The sequence below is a fragment of the Bombina bombina genome, chromosome 2 (genome assembly GCF_027579735.1).
Source record: "Bombina bombina isolate aBomBom1 chromosome 2, aBomBom1.pri, whole genome shotgun sequence".
Classification (NCBI taxonomy): Eukaryota; Metazoa; Chordata; class Amphibia; order Anura; family Bombinatoridae; genus Bombina; species Bombina bombina.
The window spans coordinates 1,226,632,400-1,226,655,991 of record NC_069500.1 but is presented as its reverse complement, the minus strand read 5'-3'; the positions used below and the strand labels follow the sequence as shown (position 1 = coordinate 1,226,655,991).

Here is a 23,592-nt window from a genome sequence, read left to right as displayed (position 1 = left end):
AAATATGATTAAGAGATCCGGTTCTCCTAGCTGATAGCTGAGAAGGCCAACCTGTCCAGTCTGCTTGCCTTGATTTATCCCTCCCTGTTCATTCTGTGTCCTCTTTAGCTTGGGTATTGGTTTTCCATCAGTAATGAATACATTTGTGGACTCTCACTGCCATTAGAAAGAAAACAAAATGTATGCTTACCTGATAAATTATTTTTTTTCTTGGCAGTGAGAGTCCACAAACCCGCCCACTGTTTATTGTTCTGCGGCAGTAGTTATTTTTATGATCCTTTCTTCTGGCAGCTCTATACGCCTAGTGTTTCTCTTCACTTTTCCTTCTCCTCGGCTTGAATTACTGGGGAGGTAGGAGAAATAGGAGGGATACTTATAGCTTTGGCGGGGTGTCTTTGCCTCCTCCTGGTGGCCAGGTGTTGTATTCCCAAAAGTAATGAATGAATTTGTAGACTATCACTGCTATTAGAAAGAAAACTTGGTTTCAACAAACTATATAGAAACTAAAAACACTCAAGTCAAATTCATAACACAGATTGAGTACACAATTTTAAAAATACTTTCAAAATTACTTCCATTAGCTAAATGTGCAATCTTTTTATATGTACACTTTTTGAGGCACCATATACCCATATCTATTTTGTGATAGGCTGATGGCTGTCATATGATGAAATGGGAAAGAAAATTGAACTAACTTTGAAATTGGTCAGAAAATAAAAATATACCACTGATTTGAAATTCAAATTATGTGCTATTCTACTGTGTTTAGTGGTCTTTTAGCATTCAATTTCAATATATTAAACAACTAATATACATTTAAACAAATAAATCTACATTTTATTCTCAGGCTAATATTTGCTTTGAATACATCATATCTAGCAATTATTTAGCGTTAAAGGGACACTCAGGTCAAAATTAAACTTTCTTGATTCAGAGAGCATACAATTGTAAACAACTTTCAAATTTACTTCCATTAATAAAATGTGCAGAGTCTTTTTTAGATTTACACTTTTTGAGTCACCAGCTCTTACTGAGCATGTGCAATAATTCCCAGAATATATACGTATATGCATTTGTAATTGGCTGATGGCTGTCAAATGATACAGGGGGAGTGGAAATAGACATAACTAAAATTTATCCAAAAAAAAATTGATTATGCAAATCTACTGTATTTACTGGTATTACAAGACATTTGCTGTGTTGCTATACAATAACATATCAGTCAAGTCAAAATGTTTTTAAAACAAATTAAGATCCTTTTTAATGCTAATATTTTTCAGTAGCCAAAACTCCATCAATCTTTTGCCTTATTTGAAGGAGCAAAACTTGGCTTTGGATCATAGACAAAAATAGCCACTGTCATAAACGTAATATAAAAACATAAAATTATGCTTATGCAGATCATTTCCTTTCCTTCTGTATGAGGAGAGTCCACGGCTTCATTCCTTACTTGTGGGAAATACAGAACCTGGCCACCAGGAGGAGGCAAAGACACACCAGCCAAAGGCTTAAATACCTCCCCCACTTCCCTCACCCCCCAGTCATTCTGACAAGGGAACAAGGAACAGTAAGAGAAATATCAGGGTATAAATGGTGCCAGAAGAACAAAACCAAATTTAAGTCTGCCCAACGGAGAATTCGAGCAGGGGCCATGGACTCTCATCATACAGAAGGAAAGGAAATTATCTGGTAAGCATAATTTATGTTTTCCTTCTTAATATGAGGAGAGTCCCCAGCTTCATTCCTTACTTGTGGGAAACATATACCTAAAGTTTTAGGGGACACTGAATGAAAATGGGAGGGTAAAAAGAGAGGCGGATCCTGTTCTGAGGGCACCACAGCCTGCAAAAACCCTTCTCCCATAAGCTGCTTTTGCTGAAGCAAAAACGTCAAATATGTAAAATTTTTAAAAAAATATGTAAGGAAGACCAGGTAGTTGCCCTACAAATCTGATCCCTAAAGCCTTATTCTCAAAACCCAAGAGGGAGCAACAGCTCTAGTTGACTGAGCCCTAATCCTCTGAGGAGGCTTGTGTCCCGTTGACTCTATACGATAAGCGACCATGCTCCTCAACCAGAAAAACAAGGAAGTGGACGAGGCTTCCTGCCCCTTACGCTTCCCAGAATAGACACAAACAAGGAAGAAGTTTGACAAAACTCCATTGTAGCCTGAAGATAGAACTTCAAGGCCCGAACCACATCCAAGTTATGAAATAATTACTCCTTCGAAGAAGGATTAGGACACAAGGAAGTAACCACAATCTCCTGATTGATGTTGCAATCTGAAACAACCATAGGAAGAAAACCTAACCCAGAGAGAACAGCCTTAGCCGCATGAAAAACTAGGTAAGGGACTTAACATTGCAAGGCATCTCAGAAACTCTAATAACCAGTAGAGAAGAAAGAAAAAAAAAGGAAAAAAAAAAAACATCTTATTGTTATGTCAACTCCATGCATAAGTCCAAACGGAGCCTTCTGCAAAACTTAGAACAACCTGATCTAGTCAAAGCCTGAACAAGACTGGACATCTGAAAGCTCTATGAGCCTTTTGAGCAGTAAAAAAGATAGGGCCGAAATCTGTCCCCTAAGGGAGCTAACAGAAGGCCCTTCCCCAGAGCATCCTGGAGAAAGGAAAGGATCCTGGAAAACCTGGCCTTATGCCAGGAGAATCCCCGTTCTACATACCAGAAGAAGTAGGTCCTGCACCCCTTATGATAAATGCGACTATACACCGGCTTATGAGCTAGAACGAGTAACAACATTCTTTCAGAAAAAAACCCTCTTGGCTAAGACTAAGTGTTCAATTCCACGCAGTCAGCCTCAGAGAGTCCAGGTTATGAGGAACACAGGAACCCTGCTCCAGCAGATCCCTGTAACAAGGTCCATGGAGGAGAAGCCCCTAAACTGCGACACAACTCTAGATATAAACGGAGCAAAGCGTCTCACTGAAGCCTGCTCCTGCTAGGATTGAAAATCCATCAAAAAAGAGCGACATGGCAGAAGAGAAGAAGGTTAAAAGAAACCTCTAAGGAATGCTAGATGTCTAGTATACTCAGAATGAAAAGGCCGAAGCCCCACCTGGGTTTAAACCCACCTTCTGCTACAGAAGCGGTGAAGCTAAAACTGAAGCCTTGAAAGCCTGATCGGCTTCCCCAACCGACACACACATTCGAGCAGGGAATGATTGTAGGGGACATCCGAACCTGAAGAGTACGCTCATAGAGAGGGTCGCTGGCAATGAGCCGATGTGGGCTTCCGCCAACCACAAGACCCCCTGTTTAGCAGGAGTAACTATCCAAAAAAAAAAAGGGGTCTCCCCACTGGTAAGAACCCAGAAGACCAAATCCTCTAAGCAGAATGCTCACTGAGGAACCAAAGGAATAATCAGAAGGAAACTCCCAACCCACAGACATCCCTGGGACACTCTCTCCCCACAGACAAGGAAGTCACAAGATCAAAACCACCCCGGGAGAACTAAGAGAAAAATTTCTGAGAACAGGGAGATCTGAATGGAGCACTGGGAATTTAGAGGACTGAGATTCAACTGACGGAGCAGTACTGAAAACCTTTAACATCGCCAAAACATCTCTCAGAAGTAAGCGCAGGCGTGCCAATCTAAATTCTAAGCTCTCAAGACCCAAGTCAGGAGAATCCGACCCTGGAGGTTCTCCCTCTGAAGCCTCAGAGAGAACCGCAACCCAAAAAGGACTGATCAGACACCAAATGTCCTTGGGCAGAAGAGCCCGCATTAACCCCTCACTTGCGCGTTGCAGGAATAGGTAACCTCACTAAGGCCGCAGAGATGGCCATGTGGAACTGCGTAGTAACCTCTGGGGAAAACAAACCCCCTTACAGGAAGAGGATCGGAACTCATGAAAACTGCATATATAGGAACAGAACGAAGAGTCCTCAGAGGCGGATGGCTCAGTGGTCTCTAACATCTTAACGTTGGTTGATGAGAACACTCTATTGCGGCATACGGAACATAATTGAGCGGGCTGGATTACCCAGGCCTCCTCACAATATACGCAGGTATCAAATTCTGTATCAGAGGGATCCCCCTCTAAATTTTTAGAATCCTCCATAACTCTATATCGAATTATAGAAAGGAAAAAAACAACTGGCACCTTATACCCCCAATAGCTGGGGCACTCACCACCTCTTATGACCCAAACAGATAGAGAAGCTCCTCTCTGAAGACACCCGGTCAGGAATCAGAAGCGGTGAAAAAAACATGACCATTCCCGGTCACATGGTGCTCATGCAGGACCTGCCCCCTGCTAAGGAAAAAGCGTGCCAGCTTAATAGAAAGAAACTGTTCAGCTCTCAAAATGAAAATAACCTGTAGATTCCGTATCAGCCTAAGACCCCAAACGTTCTTACACATAAGCAGTCGAAATCCCATAACAAATATGATTAAAAAACCCCACCCCAGAGGCAGAACTTTTTTTCATTTTCTGCGATGAGATTTTTTTTAGTGAAAAATTGTCTGCAGGCTATTTTTTAAATAAAATAATTTTAAATTAGGTGGTTGCACTAAAAACATCAGTGTTGATTAATTGGAGAATAAAGCAATTTTAAAAGTTTTATAATATAGTGCAGCAGTTGAAAAATCAGATTGCAGATTAGCTGCAGACAAAAAAATAAATTGTAAAATGTCGAATAAATTTGATTAATTTTCTAACATAGAAATGTAGTAATAAAAAAGGTGCATTGATCATAAGAATGTCTTACATACTGGGAAAGGCTAGGGGCGGGTTTGAAAAAAATCTGAGAGCTAGTCAAAACTGCATATTTGCGGTGGATGTACTGTGTTAACTAAAACTTACACAGTGCAGCCAGAGCAAAGCACTGTTTGAAAAGAACAGCTTGCTGTGCAGCAGCACTGCAAAGTTAAAGCAGTAACAGTTCCTGCATGTGTCCTGTTCTTTCTGCAGACATGCTGCATTTTCTGCGATGACATCTCAGATCACTGCATGTTCTGCCTTGGGGCCCCCCACTGTTCAATAATTCCCCTCAGGAGATATTAACCCTTGATTCCATAAAGATAAAGGAGTCCCCACTGTGACCCCGTCTTCTATCGTTGACATGTGTGTAAAATAATGAAACGATCTTACCGGAATCTATGCCGTGGAACAGGGACACGGTCCTTCAAGTTTGACAGATTGTAGCAGCGCTTCGGACATGGACTTGAATGAAGAAAGCAGGCAGGGAAACTCGTAAACGCCGATTGTTCAAGGAGCTGTTAATAGGAGTCTGGATGGGTTCGCAGACAGACTCTCCCTGCATCTCCAAACTCTAACTTTCATCAATGCTCTCACTGAGAGGCTAACAAGACTATTTAAAACTCCAGTCCCAACTCGAAGGGTACTACTCTCCATAAGGAACTACTCCGAAATCTTCTGACACTTCTCTGCCAACCTCCTGTGACGAAAGGCAAAGAATGACTGGGAGATGAGGGAAGTGGGGGAGGTATTTAAAGGACCAGTCAACACTGTAGATTTGCATAATAAGAAGACAATGCAATAGCACTTAGTCTGAACTTCAAATGAGTAGTAGATTTTTGTTAAATAAATTGCAAAGTTATGTCTATTTCCACTCCCCCTGTATCATGTGACAGTCATTAGCCAATTACAAATGCATATACGTATATGCTGTGAATTCTTGCACATGCTCAGTAGGAGTTGGTGACTCAAAAAGTTTAAATATAAAAAGACTGCACATTTTATTAATGGAAGTAAATTGGAAAGTTGTTTAAAATTGCATGCTGTATCTGAATAATGAAGTTTAATTGTGACTTGAGTGTCCCTTTAAGCCTTTGGCTGGGGTGTCTTTGCCTCCTGGTGGCAAGGTTCTTTATTTCCCACAAGTAAGGAATGAAGCTGTGGACTCCCCTCATATTTAGAAGGAAATACATTGTTTTGCAGTTGTCCATCTGATAAAGCTATTAGGGACATATTTTTTTTATGACAAATGTATGTCTATTTCCACTCCCCTCCTGTATCATGTGACAGCCATCAGCCAATCACAAATGCATATATTCTGTGAATTCTTGCACATGCTCATTAGTAGCTGGTGACTCAAAAAGTGTAAACAACACTTTGTTAATGGAAGTAAATTGGAAAGTTGTTTAAAATTGCAGGCGCTATCTGAATCATGAGAGTTTAATTTTGACTTGAGTTTCCCTTTAAAGGTACTTACAATCCATGTTATAGAAATTGTGTATTTCATTACTGATAGAATTTACCAACATACTGAATATCCTGTAAATATGAGTACTAGTGTTATATTGAGTAAAGGTAATGCGTTTTCATAACCTCAAACAGTTTTTGCTCTTCTCCACTAATTAGCAAAATAAAACTATATTCAGATATCTTGCAACAACCAATCTACAGCTTACAAATAAAAATCTTTATTTAAAAAAAAAAAAAACAAACACAACGAGGAGCTCTGGTTACTATTTCTTTGATACTGGGTACCGCGGCTCCTAGAATTGTATTTCAGAACTTTTTGGATTTCTATACATTCTGGTACATACAAATACACTTGTTTGGCTCATACAAGTGTGATACTAGAGTATTGCACAAAGTTTTTAAAAAAAAAGAAAGAAGATGGGTTTGACAATCAGAGAGAATAACAGTTAAAAGGGATAGTCTTGTCAAAATTAAACTTTCATGATTCAGACAGAGCATGCAACTTTAAGCAACTTTCTAATTTACTCTTATATTTTCTTTATTCTCTTGCTATCTTTATTTGAAGAAAAGCAAGAATGCCAAATTTTGGTTCAGCACTGGGTAGCGTTTACTGATTGGTGAATTAGAACGTTACTTAAAATTGCATTCTCTATTTGAATCATGGAAGTATAATTTTGACTAGACTATCCCTTTAAAGTAATATAGAATGCTTATATGTAATAAAAAAACTTTGCAATATACTAACATTATTTATTTTATCCAACTTTCCTGTAATGTAAAGGGGTATGACACCCAAAAACATTATTTTGTGTTTCAGAGCATACCATTTAAAAACAAGTTTCCAATTTACTTTGATTAAAAATATTTCTTCATTCCCATGATAGTTTTTTGTTAAAGGAATACCTAGCTAGAAATCTGGCAGGAAATAGTGCTGCCTTATACTGCTCCAGAAATGGGCCGGCTTGTAAGCATACATCCCTGCTTTTAAACAAAAGATACCAAGAGAACAAAGAAAAAATGATAATATAAGTAAAATAGAAAGTTTATAGCAACAATATAAATAAAATATGATTTTTTTTTTAGCATTTATATTTATTTTATGGAATTTTTTCTTTTCTTTTTCTAAGTTTTGATCGAATAGGTATTGTCCCATGCATTTTATGCTTATTTGATGCATTGGGCTATAATTGCGCGTATATTAAAGTACTCAACTTATTTTTTGTACCCCTCCATATGGAGTTTAACACTTTTGAGATTATCTGCTATATGTAGCGATATAGTACTCTGTCTTTTCTCCTATTGTGTTCTCCATACGCATGGATCCACTCAATTGACACTTTGCTACTTTGTTACTATGTTAAATTGTTTATGATTGGTCTCCATGTATATAACTCTGCACACCTCTATTCTAATTAGCCTCCGAAGTAGCGCATGTACGCATGCACGAAACGCGTCAGGCGTTTCATATGTACTGAAGGACTATCCTCATAAACAGAGATTTGCTTGACTTCAGCAGTTTCAGCATGACTACTCTGCTTATATATATATATATATATATACACATACATATATATATATATATATATATATATATATATACACACACATATACACACACATATAAATATATACATACATATAACAGAATTTATGCTTACCTGATAAATTACTTTCTCCAACGGTGTGTCCGGTCCACGGCGTCATCCATAACTTGTGGGAATATTCTCTTCCCCAACAGGAAATGGCAAAGAGCACAGCAAAAGCTGTCCATATAGTCCCTCCTAGGCTCCGCCCACCCCAGTCATTCGACCGACGCACAGGAGAAAAAACAGGAGAAACCATAAGGTGCCGTGGTGACTGTAGTTAAAGAAAAAAATTCATCAAACCTGATTAAAAAACCAGGGCGGGCCGTGGACCGGACACACCGTTGGAGAAAGTAATTTATCAGGTAAGCATAAATTCTGTTTTCTCCAACATTGGTGTGTCCGGTCCACGGCGTCATCCATAACTTGTGGGAACCAATACCAAAGCTTTAGGACACGGATGAAGGGAGGGAGCCAATCAGGTTACCTAAACAGAAGGCACCACGGCTTGCAAAACCTTTCTCCCAAAAATAGCCTCCGAAGAAGCAAAAGTATCAAATTTGTAGAATTTGGCAAAAATGTGCAGGGAAGACCAAGTCGCTGCCTTACATATCTGATCAACAGAAGCCTCGTTCTTGAAGGCCCATGAGGAAGCCACAGCCCTAGTAGAGTGAGCTGTGATGCGTTCAGGAGGCTGCCGTCAGATGATGCTTTTTAGCCAAAAGGAAAGAGAGGTAGCAGTAGCTTTTTGACCTCTCCTCTTGCCAGAATAAACGACAAACAGAGAAGACGTTTGTCTGAAATCCTTCGTTGCTTCTAAATAGAACTTTAAAGCACGAACTACATCTAAATTGTGTAACAAACGTTCCTTCTTTGAAACTGGATTCGGACACAAAGAAGGCACAACTATTTCCTGGTTAATATTCTTGTTGGAAACAACCTTTGGAAGGAAACCAGGTTTAGTACGCAAAACAACCTTATCTGAATGGAACACCAGATAGGGCGGATTACACTGCAGAGCAGATAACTCAGAAACTCTTCTAGCAGAAGAAATAGCAACCAAAAACAGAACTTTCCAAGATAACATCTTGATATCTATTGAATGTAGAGGTTCAAACGGAACCCCTTGAAGAACTGAAGGAACTAAATTCAGACTCCAGGGAGGAGTCAAAGGTCTGTAAACAGGCTTGATCCTGACCAAAGCCTGAACAAAAGCTTGAACATCAGGAACAGCTGCCAGTCGTTTGTGTAACAAGACAGATAAAGCAGAAATCTGTCCCTTTAGAGAACTCGCTGATAATCCTTTATCCAAACCTATCCAAACCTAGGATCCTAGGAATTTTAATCTTACTCCATGAGAATCCCTTGGATTCACACCAAGATATATCTTTTCCATATTTTATGGTAAATTTTTCTAGTTACAGGTTTTCTGGCTTGTACCAGAGTATCTATTACAGAATCCGAAAACCCACGCTTAGATAAAATCAAGCGTTCAATTTCCAAGCCGTTAGCTGGAGGGAAACTAGATTTGGATGTTCGAATGGACCTTGTACTAGAAGATCCTGTCTCAAAGGTAGCTTCCTTGGTGGAGCCGATGACATATTCACCAGGTCTGCATACCAAGTCCTGCGTGGCCACGCAGAAGCTATCAAGATCACCGAGGCCCTCTCCTGCTTGATCCTGGCTACCAGCCTGGGAATGAGAGCAAACGGTGGAAACACATAAGCTAGGTTGAAGGTCCAAGGCGCTACTAATGCATCCACTAGAGTCGCCTTGGGATCCCTGGATCTGGACCCGTAGCAAGGAACCTTGAAGTTCTGACGAGACGCCATCAGATCCATGTCTGGAATGCCCCATAATTGAGTCAACTGGGCAAGTATCTCCGGGTGGAGTTCCCACTCCCCCGGATGGAATGTCTGACGACTCAGATAATCCCCCTCCCAGTTTTCCACTCCTGGGATGTGGATCGCAGATAGGTGGCAGGAGTGATCCTCCGCCCATTTTATGATTTTGGTCACTTCTCTCATTGCCAGGGAACTCCTTGTTCCCCCCTGATGGTTGATTTAAGCAACAGTCGTCATGTTGTCTGATTGGAATCTTATGAATCTGGCCTTTGCTAGTTGAGGCCAAGCCCTGAGAGTATTGAATATCGCTCTCAGTTCCAGAATGTTTATCGGGAGAAGAGACTCTTCCCCAGACCATAGCCCCTGAGCTTTCAGGGAGTCCCAGACCGCGCCCCAGCCCACTAGACTGGCGTCGGTCGTGACGATGACCCACTCTGGTCTGCGGAAGCTCATTCCCTGGGACAGGTGATCCTGGGTTAGCCACCAACGGAGTGAGTCTCTGGTCTTCTGATCTGCTTGAATCACTGGAGACAAGTCTGTATAGTCCCCATTCCACTGTTTCAGCATGCACAGTTGTAATGGTCTTAGATGAATTCGCGCAAAATTTGTCCATTGCTGCAACCATCAACCCTACTACTTCCATGCACTGAGTTATGGAAGGTCGTGGAACAGAGTGAAGAACTTGACAAGCGTTTAGAAGTTTTGACTTTCTGACATCTGTCAGGAAAATCTTAATTTCTAAAGAATCTATTATTGTCCCCAAGAAAGGAACTCTTGTCGACGGAGACAGGGAACTTTTTTCTATGTTCACTTTCCATCCGTGAGATCTAAGAAAGGCCAGAACGATGTCTGTGTGAGCCTTTGCCTTTGAAAGAGACGACGCTTGTATCAGAATGTCGTCCAAGTAAGGTGCCACTGCAATGCCCCTTGGTCTTAGAACCGCTAGAAGGGACCCGAGTACCTTTGTGAAAATCCTTGGAGCAGTGGCTAGCCCGAATGGGAGAGCCACAAACTGGTAATGTTTGTCCAGAAAGGTGAACCTTAGGAACTGATGATGATCTTTGTGGATAGGAATATGTAGATATGCATCCTTTAGATCCACGGTAGTCATAAATTGACCCTCCTGGATTGTAGGTAAAATCGTTCGTATAGTTTCCATTTTGAACGATGGCACTCTGAGAAATTTGTTTAGGATCTTTAAATCCAGAATTGGTCTGAAAGTTCCCTCTTTTTTGGGAACTACAAACAGATTTGAGTAAAAACCCATTCCTTGTTCCACGATTGGAACTGGGTGTATCACACCCATTTTTAACAGGTCTTCTACACAATGTAAGAATGCCTGTCTCTTTATTTGGTTTGAAGATAAGTGAGACATGTGGAACCTTCCCCTTGGGGGTAGTTCCTTGAATTCCAGAAGATAACCCTGAGAAACTATTTCTAGTGCCCAGGGGTCCTGAACATCTCTTGCCCAAGCCTGAGCAAAGAGAGAGAGTCTGCCCCCAACTAGATCCGGTCCCGGATCGGGGGCTACTCCTTCATGCTGTTTTGGTAGCAGCAGCAGGCTTCTTGGCCTGATTACCCTTGTTCCAGCCTTGCATCGGTTTCCAAGCTGGTTTGGTTTGTGAAGCATTACCCTCTTGTCTAGAGGCTGCAGAGTTGGAGGCCGGTCCGTTCCTGAAATTGCGAAAGGAACGAAAATTAGACTTATTCTTGGCCTTGAAAGGCCTATCTTGTGGAAGGGCGTGGCCCTTACCCCCAGTGATGTCTGAGATAATCTCTTTCAATTCTGGCCCAAAAAGGGTTTTACCCTTGAAAGGGATATTAAGCAATTTTGTCTTGGAAGATACATCCGCTGACCAAGACTTTAGCCAGAGCGCTCTGCGCGCCACAATTGCAAACCCTGAATTTTTCGCCGCTAATCTTGCTAACTGCAAAGCGGCATCTAAAATAAAGGAATTAGCTAACTTAAGTGCGTGAATTCTGTCCATAACCTCCTCATACGGAGTCTCTCTACTGAGCGACTTTTCTAGTTCCTCGAACCAGAACCACGCTGCATTATAAAGTGTGAATTTCAACATAAAGCTGTATAAAATGCCCAAATAAAACAATCGATCTAGCCCATAAAAGTGTCTACCAGTTTTATAGCCCATATTAAGCCCTTTATTCTGTTTGAGACTAAGAAAATGGCTTACCGGTCCCCATGAGGGGAAATGACAGCCTTCCAGCATTACACAGTCTTGTTAGAAATATGGCTAGTCATACCTTAAGCAGAAAAGTCTGCCAACTGTTTCCCCCAACTGAAGTTATCTCATCTCAACAGTCCTATGTGGAAACAGCAAATGATTTTAGTTACTGCTGCTAAAATCATCTTCCTCTCACAAACAGAACTCTTCATCTTTTTCTGTTTCAGAGTAAATAGTACATACCAGCACTATTTTAAAATAACAAACTCTTGATAGTAGAATAAAAAACTACAACTAATCACCACATACTCTTCACCATCTCCGTGGAGATGCTGCTTGTTCAGCGGCACAGAGAATGACTGGGGTGGGCGGAGCCTAGGAGGGACTATATGGACAGCTTTTGCTGTGCTCTTTGCCATTTCATGTTGGGGAAGAGAATATTCCCACAAGTTATGGATGACGCCGTGGACCGGACACACCAATGTTGGAGAAATATATTTTATATACACATAATTTTTATATGGACTTATTTGTTTTACAGTATTGTCACAATCAATTTCAACAGCTCATACGCGCATTTCATAGCCGTAGCAAAATTCCTTTTTAAACATATGTGGAGTGTGATTACATAATACAGAGCATGCGCAGTAGAGGTAGCAGATTCTGACAAGGTAGCAAATTCTGATGGAAAACCGGGTAGAAACAGTGTAATTATTTGCAACATTAGAACATTTTCTGTTATTTATAAAGGATATCCAAAGCACAGGATACCTTGAGAGCTAAGCAAATTATGTAATAGTAGTAAAATGTATGCTCAAATTATCACGTGAGGAAGGACAGGGGCATACATACTCGTCCCTGTCCCCCCCAGTTCTCCTCTGGCGGGCAGCAATACACTACCGGAATTTACCATTGCACGCAAGCACTATTTTGCACTTGTGTGCAATATCACCTCCTGCCCGCACACAGCCAAGCTGTCAATCGCCTCGGTCGGACAAGACCATGGAGATTAAAATTTGTTATCTAAGAGGTGGAGAAAAGGGTAGGAAGCAGCAGTCTGATGATAGCTGATTGATAAATACTGACTGCAGGTTCTCAAGGCTTGATAAATCAAGCTCAATGTGGTGAACATCCACTCTAAACTCAAGGTGATGAAACAGGGATGGGCTACCAGTACCATGGAGACATATATTTAGCTCCTAACCAATAAAGAGGACTGTATAGTACTTTTATCTCTTATAGCAGGGGGTCAACATATCTGTTTAAATTTTAAGAGCCAGTAAGAATATTTAGGAGGCAGGCAGTGGTATTTGTACATAGATATATGGAGAATAACCCAAAGTTAGAAGCCAGGGGTAAAACTCTAGGACTCCTGGGTTTGTCAAGCCCTACTTATAGGTCAGTAGAATCAATAGCCAGCCAAACAAATTGGTGTTTCTATGGTGTGATATGATAAAGAGGGTATCAAATCATACAGACAACAATTTGTTTTGCTATTAACTATGACCATTCCGTTGATTAAATAAACCAATGGCAAAGCTATGCGTAATCTGTGTAACTGTAAAGACAATGCAAATGGGCTGAGTCATTTTCATCAAGCTATTACTTTAAAAGCAGCTGTATCTATATGCTTAAAGGACCATTATACACTCATTTTTTCTTTGCATAAATGTTTTGTAGATGATCTATTTATGAAGCCCATAAAGTTGCTTTTTTGGGGTTTTTTTAAATGTATAATTTTGCTTATTTCTAAATAACATTGCTCTGATTTTCAGACTCCTAACCAAGCCCCAAAGTTTTATTTGAATACCGTCAGCTACCTTCTCCAGCTTGCTCCTGTTTGTGTAAAGGGTCTTTTCATATGCAAAAGAAGCGGGAGGGGGGAGTGTCTTATTTCCCACTTGCAGTGGGCTTTCCAACTGCCTTTTCAACAGAGCTGAACTGAAAGTTTCCAAGTACGTTTTTAAACCATTTTATACTGGATTTTTATATCAGTATCTGTGCATCTTATTCTTTATAGTAGTGTCTATTACATGCAGTTATATGAAAATGAGTGTATACTGTCCCTTTAAACACCATTTACATACTGGGCTGGAAAGGGAAAAAGCATGCTTCAAGTTGTGTGTCACTTAACAACAGGAATTTAATGCAGATCTTTTGATAAAGACACATTTGGACTCTAACTGGCCACTTAACGCCTTATATAGGGAACCCAAATGAAATGCCAAGATGAAATGGGGAAATGAACAGTTTTCCTCTGCATTATAAAAACTGGTCTGCTGCAACCCAAACAGCTTTTATTTCAGTACATGCACAGTGTAAATACACCTCTGTGTAAGAGGAACTAATCAACTTCCTTTAAACCCCAGCATTAAAAGACAGTGTGCTGTGTTTTATTTTCTCCCCTTGAATGTGTTCCCAATGATCAATTTTACTTGTTGCAGTTTATTGAATGGTTTACAAATAACTCCTTTACGTGTAATTTGAAATAGCTGCTTTCCCAATTGTACCCCCACCTATGCTGTATAATACAATATGTAAGTACAGGTTGTAGAAAGGCTATGTAAACAAGAATAAATTAGACTTTCATTTGGGGTGGAACAGAGATAAAATGTTCATCTGACATAGTTTTTTTGGTCTCACCATGTATACAGAGATAGGATTTTGTGTAAATATATAGAGATAAACTATTGATATCTGCTCTCCCTGAAAGTGCAGTCCATTTATTAGGTTGATGTTTCCAATACATTTGAGCTATGCAGTTGGTATAAACAAAGTCATATTAAAGGGGGGGGGGTGCAATTACACTGTCCCTTTCAGCAAAAGTGTAATTAAAACAAAGAGTATGCTGATTCTGTTCGATAAATCGTCATTTAAAATGAGATAACCTGCATTTAATAAGCAGAATTCAAAATAATCCGACTTAACAGCAGGCATTTATAAGAAAATGCAAGAAATTCTCTCACCATTGCTATGGAACAAAGGATCAAATATGTGCATGGAATAGTGTTGATTTAAATGGTTCAGTAAAGTGTTACATATAAACATCATCTAAACTAAGAAAATTCTACTAAACTGATCAATACAATAGGGATTTCATGTGTTCCACACGCATCTACACAGAAAACGATCCAGTGCTTTTGTCAGAGATCTGCAACAGCTGAAAGGCTGTTGTCAGGACGAGAGAACCTGACAACAATGAGGGTATACACAGCAGGAGGCCACATATTACAGGAATTCTCGCCCACAAACTACAGCCCTGCAAGCAGACGTCTATGTGCAAGTACAAACACACACAGGGCCAACTACAGCTGATTCTTCAGACCTATATCATCATTTGGTCTGTAAAGCAAATGAACCTAGTATTTCACACAGCTCACCCAAGATCATGAGGCAACTTAAGGAGATTTGTATTTTATAAATATGCACACAACCAAATCTGGCCGTTTGTTATTAATCACTTATTTTTATCATATTCGCTTTTGCTTTCAAAGCCTGGGAGGGTTGTTGTCACACAGGAAGCGAGAGCAGTGCACAAAGGCTGAGAGGTGAGGCAGGAGTGTTAGCAAGAAAAGGAAGAGATGAGCTGTGGTAAACATTATATGCCTGTGCAATACAGGAAAACAACAACAACTGGTTCATGAACTTTGTAAAAGAAAAAGAAGCTATGTGAGATCTCTTCTCCACAGTACAGCATATTATAAATTCAAAACCAGACCAGGGGTTGACTATTTCCTGTGAGGTGCGAAACATGTCAGACTTCCTGCTCTATTGCTGCCATGTCTGTTCATTCTTTTAATGAATCAATAAATTTGTATTTTTAAATTCACACACGCTTGGAGTAGTACCTGCCTACCGCCTTTTGTTCCGTTGACTATTTCCAATCTAGGAGGCCACAGACCCTAGAATTGTATTTCTGGCTTCTAATTTTAGAGTAATAAACATATTCTCTAAACAATCTCACAATTATTACTGCCTCCCCAATGTTTAGGAGTTTGTGAAACCCAAAAATAATCAAGTGGTAAACTAATGGAAAAACAATAAATATCACAAAATAAAGGGTGGAGAGCACCAGTGGGAAACATTAAAAATGAACAAAATCAAATTAGTTGCTGTTTATTAGGCATGAAAAGTATTCAGTAGCATAGCAGGATGCTTGTTATATTTTAAACACACAAGATCGAACAGGTATAACTGCAAAACAAATAGCGTTTTTAACAGGGTCGTTTATCATATCTGCAAAAACAAACAGGTAACATGCACATGTCTGCAGCAGTACATGACAGGAAATAGTGCTGCCCTCAAGTGCTCCTGCTAATGTACTACATTACTGCTGCGATATAGGCTCGATTAATCAAGCCTCTCCCTCCCCTTCAACTGCAAGTTTGCACAAGTTAACTTGCAGTCAGAAATTATATATATATATATATATATATATATATATATATATATATATATATATATATAATATCCCTGTCCGCCCGTGGATGATAGATTGAGCCCATGGTACTGAAGACACGTACACGCTCCTAAACTAACAAAAGGATAACAAGAAAACAAGGAACATTTGATAAAAGAAGTAAATTAGAAAGTTGCTTAAAATTGTATGTTCTATCTAAATCATTAAAAGAAAATAATAAGGGTTTATGTACATTTAAGAAATTTGCTTATGGGAACAAATGTAAAAATTAAACTTATGATTTAGACACAGAGCATACAATAAAAAATCTGTCCTATTTACTACCATGATCATATTGCAATTTTTATGTGCATACTTTGAGACAACAGCTCCTACTAAGCATGAGTTCACATGATATATGGGGAAGGAAAACTGAAGGATTTTGAAATTTGTCAAAAAAAAAAAAAAAAAAAAATCTACTGCTGTGTTGGAATTAAGAATAAGAGTTCTTGTATTGTTTTTTTATTGTGCAATTCTAGTGTCTAAAGGTCCTTTAAAGTAATATAGGAATATAAATATTTCTATATCTGAAAAGGCTGCAACTAGATGTGTATATCACAAATCTAAAAGCTCCAAATCAGGCACCTCCTGATGCACTGAATATTGTGTTTATAAGCCCTGCTAACAGATGAAATTAGTTAAATTTTGTGGATAAGATATCTAAATTAGATACTGGTTAGAAAAAGGATTGAGGAGCTTGGATCAGTAACCAGGCACATTAATAAAAATGCTTCAAGTGAAGGTCAACTTCACACAACTGCCCCATGGCATTGGATAAACTTTGCAAAACGATGGTGGGTTTAATTCATCAAATTTTTTATATTTCATTATTTTTTTAAATGTTTACCTTTTGAGCGCTCCGACGATAATCGCATCTCTCCCGCCCGGCATTTTGTCAAACTGACTGACAGATGAAAGAACGAATCCTTTTTTCCCCCGGGGCGTTCAGACCCTTTGCATAAACGTCACGGCCCGGGGGGAAACAAGGATTCGTTCTTTTAAGAATCTTCATAATAAAATTTGATCACCCTTATTTTGCAAAGTTTATAAAATGCCGTGGGCAGTTGCGTGAAATTGACCTTCACTTTAAAGAAATTAGATGATGTAAAATGTAATGCTCAAGTTAAAATAAGCCATTTTCGACAGCACTGGTGTCAGTTTGTTTGAATAATGCTCATTAAATAATTCTATAAAGATCCACCATGACAAATTTATTTCATAAGGAACAAAGGATAAAAAATAGATTTCTCATTTTAATTCTTCTAAAACAAATCTGGTGACTTCCAACTTCTGTTTCATTCAGTAAGGCCCAGCCCTTTAATGATCCATTTGACAGCTCTTAATACTTTGGGTGTATTTGATGTCTGAAGGTGTGAGTGTGTATTAGTCTGTTTCATAAAATGTACATTTTTAAAGCTATACATGAGCAGAAAAAAAACAATGTTCCCAGATTCAGCAAAGCATTTTGAAGACTTAAAAGAACATTAAAGTACAATAATAAAATATTCCAACGTGCCACAGCATTTTATTGATGCAAAAATGCTTGTATGTAACCGAGTATAATCCCTCCAAAAGAGTTATACATTCAGTAAATTTCCCACTTACAAACTAATCCTAACAGTACACAGTCACTGACTGACAGCTACATTAATATGTCATTCACTTCTGATTGGCTCACACGTTTTTGTGCTGATCAGGAGCAGCAACATATTTGGCTCTATCAGACTAACAATGTGTTTTAAGGACCATTAAATACAGCAGAAGTGCTTAATCAACAAATGCATAATAAAGAGACAATGTAATGAAGCTTAATTTAAATTTTAAACAAGCAGAGGGAAGTTTTTTCTGACAAATTTCCTTTCATTTTCCTGCCCCCTGTATCCCATGACAGACTTCAGCTAATCACTGACTCGCATTCAAACATTATATATGGCCAAAAGTATGTGGACATCCCTACTAATTATTAAGTTCAGGTGTTTCAGCCACACCGAAACATTAGCAGTACAATGGGCTGTACTGGAGAGCCCAGTGACTTTAAACAATGCCTCAGGATGCCACCTTTGACACAAGTCAGTTTGTGAAATTTCTGTCCTACTAGATGTATAAATGCAATGGATTGAGAAGTGGAAGAATCTAAGAGCATCAACAGCCCAGCCACAAAAGTGGTTAACCATGCAAACTCGCAGAGCGGGGCTGCCAAGTACTGAAGCTCGTAGCATCTAAAAAATAGCCTATCATCTGTTGCATCACTCACTACAGAGTTCCAAACTGACTCTGGAAGTAACATCAGCACAAGAACTGTGTGTTGGGAGCTTCATTAAATGGGTTTCCACGGTTGAACAGCTGTAGACAAACCTCATATCAACATGCATAATGCAAAACATCAGGTGGAGTGAGGTAAAGCCCGCCACCACTGGAGTCAGGATCAGTAGAAACATGTTCTTTGGAGTGATGAATCACGCTTCACTATCTGGCACTCTAATGGAAGAACATGAATGTGGCAGATGCCAGGAGAACGTCACTCTTGGAATGACTAGTGCCTACTGTAAAGTTTGGTGGAGGAGAGATAATGGTCTGGGGCTTATTATTCAGGGTATGGGCATGCCCCTTAGTTCCAGTTAAGTATCTTAATGCTACAAGATACAAATTAATTTTAGACAATTTGGGGCTTCTAACTTTGTGCCAACAGTTTAGAGAAAGCCTTTCCCTGTTTCAGCATGACAGTGCCCCTGTGCAAAACGCAAGGTCCGTGAAGACATGGACGAATTTGGTGTGGAGGAATTAAGAGTGGCCTTCACAGAGCTCTGACCTCAACCCGAATTAATACATTTGGGATAAGTTGGAACTGTAAATAGCAATAGCATGCAAGTGAGACAAGTGTGACAACACAAAAAATCTCTGTGCTGGGGCGCTAAAACAGCTAGGTCACTGTAGTGTCTAAGTTCAATATAGAAAATAGTGAAGGATATGTGCAAATATGTAAAAATATATTAAACAATTTATTGTAATCTAATTCAAAAATAAATAAGGCAGAGAAAAAAACACAATAAAACATGAATTCATGTTGCAATATAATATAATACAATGCTGGCAAAGACTAAAAGAATAAAATATCTGATAAAAACAAATTACAAATGCATATGTACTACTGCACACCAATCTAAACAGCAGGGCCTAATAATGTGTAGATCCGTAACATCAGGATAAGTTCATAGATAGAGTGTGGCAAATAAGGTATAAGATTAAATCTGGGGTCCAAAGATAAGAGTAAAAGGCAAATAAGCAAGTGAAGGAGACAATCCACGATTCCTGTAGTGAGACAGGGAATCCTTGTCACAAGTATGGAAGAAGTTGTAAAATACAGGTGTTATTAGGTACTTACACTATAACTTTCATGTGCAGTCCTCTCTCGGTTTTTCCCTTTTTGAGGGTGGCAGACTCTGGGTATACAGCAGACCTCTTACGGCTAGCACCTCTCTTAGGACTCCTTTCGGAAAGCTGGAACCTTCCACTCTGTGAAATTCTAACGTCCACTATGGTCGCAAGGATCAGATGATCAGATACACTTATTTGCCACGCTCCGTAACGTCAGGATAAGTCCAAAGATCAAACAATAAGTTCATAGAGCGTGGCAAATAAGGTATAAGATTCAATCCAGGGTCCAAAGATAAGAGTAAAAGGCAAGTAAGCAGGTGAAGGAGACAATCCTGACAGAGCTTAAGAAAGGCCATCAGCCAAAACGCGTTGCTCTAATATTTGTACTACCAGGGCATCCCTAATGTATCTGATCATCTGATTCTTGCAAACATAGTGGACATTAGAATTTCACAGAGTAAAAGGTTCAAGCTTTCCGAAAGGAGTCCTAAGAGAGGGGCTAGCTGTAAGAGGTCTGCTGTATACCCAGAGTCCGCCACCCTTTAAAAGGGAAAAACCGAGAGAGGACTGCACATGAAAGTTATGGTGTAAGTACCTAATAATACCTGTATTTTACAACTTCTTCCATACTTGTGACAAGGATTCCCTGTCTCACTACAGGAATCGTGGATTATCTCCTTTACCTGCTTATTTGCATTTTACTCTTAACTTTGGACTCTGGATTGAATCTTATATCTTATTTGTCACGCTCTATCTATGAACTTATCCTGACATTACGGCTCTACACATTATTAGGCCATGCTGTTCAGATCGTTGTGCAGTACATAGAATGCATTTGTAATTTGTTTTTATCAGATATTTTATCCTTTTAGTCTTATATTTTCCGGCATTGAATTATATTATATTGCAACCTGAATTCATGTTTTATTGTGTTTTTTTTCTGCCTCATAAATTTTTACATTTGATTACAATAAATGGTTTAATATATTTTTACATATTTGCACATATCATTCACTCCTTTCTATATTGAACTTAGACACTACAATGACCTAGCTGTTTTAGCACCCCGGCACAGAGAGTTTTTGTGTTTTCACACTTATTATCTCACTTGCATGCTATTACTTTCGTAGAAGGACTCTCAGGGGAATCTTCTATACCGGTGGCTTTGACTCTCTCTGTAGTTACATCCAGCGCAGTATATTTGACATCCATTCGTTTGGTACCTCTCTAGCTGTAAATAGCAAGCCAGACTTAAATATACAACACACACACTCTCCGACAACACTATTACTATGGCATTTGTGATACAAGTCATAAAAAGTTACAAGGTAACGAAAATAATGATACAGCATTATATTTGTGCATGTGTATATATTATATTATAAAACAAAAGTAAAGATTTACTAGTAATCCTCCTGAGAGAAAAGCCTCTTTCCTACTCTGATAAAGCATGTTTGTCAGACATTCAGACACCTTGACAGCACACAGATTCAGAGGATTTGGGGTCAAACTCACAACAACAACAAAAAAACAGGTCACTGACAGGTCAAAGAGGATAAATGTAACCATCAGATTTAGTCTATGTGAATGCAAATACAAAGACACAGCAGATGAGTCAGTCCAGCTCTGTATGCTACAAGAAGGTCTGCTGACATGACTTTGCCTTAACTAACACAGGTACTTTTGGGAGACGCAAACAGCAATCTGCTGACAGCCCTACAGACTCTCACACTCTTTCAAACATGCCTTATTTGGGGAATTTCCCAAAACCAACACTGGAAATGGTTGTGGAATTTTCCTCACATCATCTTGTCTGCAAATGCACATATCCTTCCCTATCACATATAGTCTTTATATCTGTATGTGGAGAGACTATACATTTGTAAGAATTATGATTGCATGTTTAATAATATGCACTTATCCATTTGTAGGCAATACTGGTGACTGAAATGCTGACCCCTGACACCTAAACCAGACAATGTAATCTCCTTCCCCTACCCATCCTCCCATAATCTCTGTAAACTGTCAGATGGGGCCAGCAATGTTTTTGCTTTGTCTCTCGGTCACACCAAGACTACTGATTAAAGAGCTGGATGTTTCTCTAACACAGGCCTCAGCGTCCAATGAAATAAGCGCAACATTGCTTGTCTAGTGACAATTAGACTGTACAAATAAGTATCTCAATGGAACACTTTTTCTAGTGTATTGATATTATAGCTTATCAATATCTTATATTACTACTAATCTTATAATAGTATGTTTATGTGTGGAGAGACACTTTTTACAAACAAACGCTCTCATTTGTATAAAAAAAAGTGTATGAGTAAAACTAATGCAGAAGACAGTACCTTTACACTACAAAATATTGCTGTATTATGGTTGTATTGGGACAGAAGATCTACTGTATTTGGAGCTTGCAATCCACCCATTTATTAAAGCAGTGCTCATTTCATATCTATTTACAACTGTATTGTAGGCACAAGTCTTGCACATTAGTGTGACACATAGTTCAATGTTACCGAATAATATACATTTTCTTACAAATGATTAAACAATAAAATATCAGGGGATTGAATATAGTGCTGATAATAGTATTTTAGAATGTATTAGTATAAATTTGTAAATTTTAGAGCACTAATGTTAATGTAATACAGCACATATCTACCTAGCATAAACTACAACGCAATTAGAATGCAAGTGACTTGGTGTTTTATATCTTCCCTATTTAATGATGTAATTGTTAGTGGTATACTATAAATATAAATTACAAAAACGACGTGAAAACAAAATGGTCACGTGGGTAGATTGCAAGCTCTTGGGAACAGCATCTCTCCGATCTTTTTATTATGCTGATGATGTAAGCTGTGTGCAAACACTACGGCTCCTAAATCACACACACGACTCATTGTCTTTATCCACACAGACACACGGTGATTCCTTTAGCACTCACCGGGCCGGACAGTGCAGTGCTCTGGCTCCGTTCCCTGTGTCTGTCCCTGATCGCTGAACGCAGTCCCTGAACCGTTCCCACATATACAACCCCAGCCCAAATAAAGGTTGTTCCATCCAACATAGGTCCCCGGTGCACAGATTCTATACAGCCCGCTCTAAAAGCTCCGTCTCTCGCTATCACTTGGTTCTCTTCCCTTAGCTACACGACGTTACAACCCCAAGCCAACCTCCGCTCTCTGACAATTGGTCGCTGAGGAGAGGCGGGGAGACAGTGAGATGTGATGTCTGTCTTGAAAAGGTAGCGGAGGCCTGTATTGGCTAAATCTACCAGTTTTCTGCTATGGAGGCCTATAGTGCATTGTCTCATTGGGAATCAGGGGGTTAACAGACATACGATTTTTATTTTAAACCAAATACATGTTCTTTACAATACATATAAAACACGCATGTGCACTTATCTGGGCCCAACTACGTCTATTACGCATGTGCCAAGTGAGCTCAGCATAAAATGGTACCGCCCTATTCCGCCCACTTCATTTCCTTCCTTAGTGGAGGGAGGGGTTCAAATGCAAATAGTTTTGAAGAGAAAAAAAAACCACAGTGAGTTACAATGCCCAAGGCGTCTGTGTATGTTATACAGTATGGACATGTGTGAGTAGTGTACTGTAGCGTGGTTAGGAACCTGAATAAAAGTAAATACCGGATTTAAAATAAGCGGAAGTGATGAATAAGACATTTTACTGCACACTATGCTTAGGCCACATAGCTTTACTAACCATCTCTAAAACATGTGTATAACTAACCCTTTTAACGCAGATTTATTCAGCATTTATGCTCCTCAGGTGCATCTCTAGGAGGTTTGCTAGTCAATTATGAACATGTTTGACTGGCTAGCAAGCAATGAAGGTACATGGGCAGCTTGCAAGGAACATGTGTTCTAATATACATTGCTCAATGTTTATATATATATATATATATTTTTTTTTTTTAAAAAGCAACGTTT

General features: G+C 39.2%; 1 protein-coding gene across 1 annotated transcript in view; it reads right to left on the bottom strand.

Moving 5' to 3' along the window:
• FRYL (FRY like transcription coactivator) overlaps positions 1-22,792 on the bottom strand; it is a 916,813-nt gene extending 894,021 nt beyond the window's left edge. Inside the window, exon 1 of the mRNA XM_053703981.1 lies at positions 22,588-22,792. The gene's annotated coding sequence lies outside the window, so the exon portion shown is untranslated. The remainder of the gene's footprint in view (positions 1-22,587) is intronic.
• Between the last annotated feature and the right edge of the window lie 800 nt (positions 22,793-23,592).